This window comes from Sapajus apella, unplaced genomic scaffold (genome assembly GCF_009761245.1).
Source record: "Sapajus apella isolate SASKATOON/1434 unplaced genomic scaffold, GSC_monkey_1.0 scaffold1625, whole genome shotgun sequence".
NCBI lineage: Eukaryota > Metazoa > Chordata > Mammalia > Primates > Cebidae > Sapajus > Sapajus apella.
In genome coordinates this window covers 8635-13718 of record NW_022438551.1, presented here as the reverse complement: position 1 = coordinate 13718, position 5084 = coordinate 8635, and the positions used below count along the sequence as shown (strand labels likewise).

The following is a 5084-nucleotide window of genomic DNA, read 5'->3' as shown; positions in this document are numbered from 1 at the left end:
CTGACAGATAGCTCCCATCTGACTGACAGCTCTCATCTGACTGACAGACAGCTCCCATCTGACTGACAGCTCCCGTCTGACTGACAAGAGTGGCTTGGCGTGTGAATGGCAGCTCCAAGGTGAACACATGACAGCTTGTTCAGAAGGTGCTGCTCTGGGTAAGGAAATCTCAAGGAAATCTTTTTCTTTTGAGTTATTTACAGTTTAGAGCAATTGGGTAAAGTAAGTTTTTGTGAGCAACGGTAACTTTCTCCCTAAATGAATTCTTCAAAATTCAGAAACTATTAGTGAATATTCTGATTTTATGGCATATAACTGTTGACATAGGTTTAGTAAGAGTGTATTTTTTTGGAGACCCTTGTTATTTTACCAAGGCTTTCACTAGAATAATGTATTTTTAGGTAAAGTTCCTGCAAAGTCAACTTGAAAGGAGCCTGCATGGCCAATGCACTTCATGCAAGTAATCAGGGAATATAAGAAGCCTTGTTCTGAACGCAAATTGGTCTCATTGTAATTTCCCTCTAGTGGAAAAGGAGGGCTAGAGACAGGGGAATTGTTACAGAGGAAAACTCTAATACACCCGCTACTGGATTCCAGCCCTGGTTTTTGTTTTCCAGTGTGGATTGAATCATGAATTATTTCTTGGCTGTAATAACCCCCTAAAGATGGGCCAGGTTGTAACTTTCTTCACGATGCTTTTAGTCAGTGCCTTAATGGAATAGATTCCTTCTTCTCTTCTGACTCACACATTCTCTTTTGATTGTCAAATTATTAATGTTGTTTATCTCTCCTCATCTTACTTCTGAGGAAACCAGAATATGGTATTCTGAAAAACAGAGACGGGACACTCCCTCGTTCGGTGTCCCACTGGGCCCATCCGTTTCTCACCGCAGACGCCCTTCCTCCAGGCCCAGGAACCGTCGCAGAAGAGGCAGGCATGTGAGATTGGAAGGGCCGGTTTTGGGGGAAAGAATTTGTTCAGACCTTCCAAATCAAGGGTGGGCACAGAGATGCCTAAACAGCCGACAGAAAAAGGGACTGCCTCCTGGGTTATGATGTGGGCCGTTTTCACCATCTCAACCATAAAGAATTCACTGCTTCCCGTAGGATTCAAAGAAAATGACTCAGAAGATATAAAGGTACCTCATGACAAAGCCTCCTGGGTATGATACTCCCAGTTATGAGATTTATGCAGGTAGATATAGCTGCAAAAATGTATATGCATACATATGTATATATTTGTGTGTGTGTGTACATATACACACATATATACATGTTTATATATTTATACATTTATATGTATACATATGTTTATATATTTATAATTTATATGCATAAATGTATATATATACATATGTATATGTTTGTGTGTGTGTATATATACACATATACATATATATGTATGTATATATGTATATACACACAAATATACATATGTATATATATAAATTTATATAAACATATATAATGTGTGTATGTATATATGTGTGTGTAAATATAAATTTATATATATATTTATACATATACATACTAGATACTTATTGGAGAGAAAAGTGTTAAACTGTGAGCTCAGTGTTTTCATACATACATATTATATATATAAATTTATATATACACATACGCACATTTATAAAACTTGGTGGGATTGTAAGGGTTGATGAATGCCTGCGTACCTCCATTCCCGTCTGGCCTAGAATGTTTAGGTTGGCTCTAAGTCTCTCGGCCACAGGGCTCCCACTGAGGGTCAGGATGGACCCATGGCAGGCAACCATAACACCCCAGCAACACGATGGGACACAATAAAACTTTGGTGGTCATTGATGTTGCCTCTGTCAAATCTTGGTCAGAGGAGGAGAATATAAAGCAAAAATAAAACGCTAAGTCCCCCAACCAGCTAAATGGAAGGGCATTCATCCTACAGGAAGCCTGAAACGTGCGTGGAGGCCATGGAGAAAGGTGGTCAGACATGGCTCATACCTTCGTCCCGTTGGAATTCAGGCACAGCTGACCAGCATTCGCATTAAAACGGAGAGCTTAAGGCTGAGAAAACGGACACTTTGTAGCCAAAAGATACCAATGTGAGATAGCAGGCCAGAGAGAAATCAGAGCATTTGACCCTCTACCGTATCCCGGGTATCCCTGCTTGTTGATCCCAGGTCTTTAGACAATAACTGTCTTAACCAGTTGCCAGTTAGAAAACCTTTGAATCCACCTACGATCTGGAAGCCCCCCGCTTGGCGTTGTCCCGCCTTTCCAGAGTGAACCAATGAACATCTAACATGTACTGATTGAGGTCTTTTTTCTTTCTTTTTTTTCTTATTGCATTTTAGGTTTTGGGGTACCTGTGAAGAACACGCAAGATTGTCGCATGGGCACACACGTGGCAGCGTGATTTGCTGCCTTCCTCCCTGGCGTTTCTCCCCATGCTATCTATCCCCAACTCCCCACCCCGCACTGTCCCTCCCGTTTCCCCCCAACAGACCGCCGTGTGTGATGTTCCTCTCCCTGAGTCCATGTGTTCTCATCTTGTGTCTCTAAAACTTATAAAACCAAGCTGCACCCCAAACACCTTGGGCACATGTTCTCAGGATCTCCTGGGGCTGTCACAGGCCATTGGTTATTCATAATTGACTCAGAATAAATCTCTTCAAGTATTTTAGAGTTTGACTCTTTTTCTGACTAACCGGTAGATCAGCGCAATGGCTAGATATGAGGGGAACTCTAGGAAGCTTTGAAAGGCTCAAGAGGAAGACAGAAGTCTTCTTTGGAAAAAAATGCAGTAAAGGAAAACAAGGGGGGAATTGGGTATTTTGCAAGACAAAAAAATCGAAAGGTTGAAGGACAAAAAAACCTCTCCTCTCACTGTGCCCCCTGCCACCTGCTCTTTGCAAGACCGCCCGACAAAGAAGCTCATAAACTGGCATCTTTTAAACCACTCCATCTTGTCGTTTTTACGCACAAAAATGCAGAGACATAGTCTTCATCTATACAAAATTTCCAGAAGAAAAAGCAGAATACTTACCTGGCAGGGGAGATACCATGATCACGAGGGTGGTTTTCCCAGGGCGAGGCTTATCCATTGTACCCTGGATGTGCTGACCCCTGTGATTTCCCCAAATGTGGGAAACCAGACTGCATAATTTGTGGTAGTGGGGGACTGCGTTCACGCTTTCCCCTGGTAAAATAAATCAATAAATAAGAAAAAAGAAAAAGAAGAAAAAGCAGAAAAAAGTCCAAACAATTCAGCTGATAAAAATTCCCTCCCATTAAAAAAAAAGCAAAACCCGAGCTGCAGCTTACAAACCCTTTATCATTCTAAGATAAACTCAAATGGCTTACAATTCTTCCTCATATTTTGGGAAGCGTTTTGAGCCGACATTCATGAGAATATTGGTCTGTAGTTTTTTTGTCCTTACTACGTCTTTGTCCAGCTTGTATATTAGATGATTAGATTAATGCTGTCCTCCTAAAATGAACTGGAGTGTTCCTCACTCTTATCTTCTAAAAGGGTTTTGCAGGGTTGGAGTCATTTATTTTTCATCCATCTTATAGATTCGCCAGTGAAGCAATTTGAAACTAGATACTTATTTGGGAGAAAAGTGTTAAATTGTGAGCTCAGTGTTTTCATATTGAGAACTGTTCGTGTTTTCATTGTGTCTTTCAAAGAATTTGACCATTTCATCCAAAGTGTCAAGCTCATTGGCAAACAGTTATTTCTATATTCCACCTTTACCGTTCAGGTGCTTGGGGTGGTGTCTCTGCTTTTGTTAGCAATACACTAGGTGATTTGCAGATCCTCTTTTCTCTTTTCTTCTTTTTTTGAGACCGAGTCTTGCTCTGTCACCCAGGCTGCAGTGCAGTGGTGCGACCTCCCAGACTCAAGCCAGTCTCCTACCTCAGCCTCCCTCTCTTGAGTAGCTGGGAACACAGGCATGCACCACTATGCCCAGACAACTTGTGTGTGTGTGTGTGTGTGTCTGTGTATTTTTTGTGGAGTTGGGGTTTTGCTATGTCACCCAGGCTGGTCTGGAACTCCTGAGCTCAAGTACTTTTTGTTTTCTTAAGCAGTCCAGCTAAGCTTATTCCATTTTATGGATCTTAAATAAAACACCTTTGGTGTCACGGCTTTTCTCCACAGCTTGTCCATTTGCTGTTGTCTTCGTTGCCAGTCTTACCTGTATTGCTTTCCACCTTCTCCTTATCTGGCATTTAACCTGCTGAGCCCCTTTGCCTCCTCCGCCCTGTGTGGAGGTCAGGAAGCCACCTCCAGACAAAAGTCAGGGGGTGAGCATAGGGCTTGCCCGTCAGCTTCCATTTTCGTGGGGCCACAGTCCTGCTTGGCCTGTTGTCTAAATCCACAAACTGTGTTTTGGCTTTCTAGTTTTTTATAATGGGAGGGTGATTCCAGCCCCTATTGCCCCTTTGGAACCAGAAGTGGAAGTCATCATCCTCTTTCTGGAAGCTCCAACACTGCCGTGTGCCACACTGCTCCTGGTCCCCACTAACGTTATATGATCAAGTCCAACAGGCAAATGGTCCCCCAAGGCACTGACGTCAGCATAACCCATCACAAGTGCCTGTTTGACTGATGATGAGCCATAGTGTGGCATGGGTCACTGGTGTCACTGACCAGAAACTCATCACAACAGTCAAGGTCAAGGATATGACCAAACCAAGCCCAAATTACCACATTTCCCTAGGACCTTTCTGGGACCAATTTCAGTACCAGCAGGGACACAGTTGGCAGGCAGAAGCTTCCTGTAATTTTGAAGGAATGGACTTAAAGAATTGTTCACTAGATACTGAAAAACCAAATGCATACAAAAGGTATTAGATATAGGATATTAGAGGTAGGATATTAGACGTAGGGTATTAGACGTCGGGTATTAGACATCAGGTATTAGATGTAGGATATTAGACGTCGGGTATTAGACGTAGGGTATTAGACATAGGGTACTACATGTAGGGTATTAGATGAAGAGTATTAGGTATAGGGTATTAGACGTCGGGTATTAGTCGTAGGATATTTGACGTCGAGTATTAGACATAGGGTACTACACATAGGGTATTAGATGAAGAGTATT

The 5084-nt window shown here is 42.2% G+C and overlaps 1 non-coding gene across 1 annotated transcript; it reads left to right on the top strand.

Annotated features, from left to right (window-relative positions):
- Window positions 1–3014: 3014 nt before the first annotated feature.
- On the top strand, window positions 3015–3178 carry LOC116546893. Its single transcript, XR_004266878.1, has one exon. It is a non-coding gene; the product is annotated as a U1 spliceosomal RNA (small nuclear RNA).
- Window positions 3179–5084: the final 1906 nt, after the last annotated feature.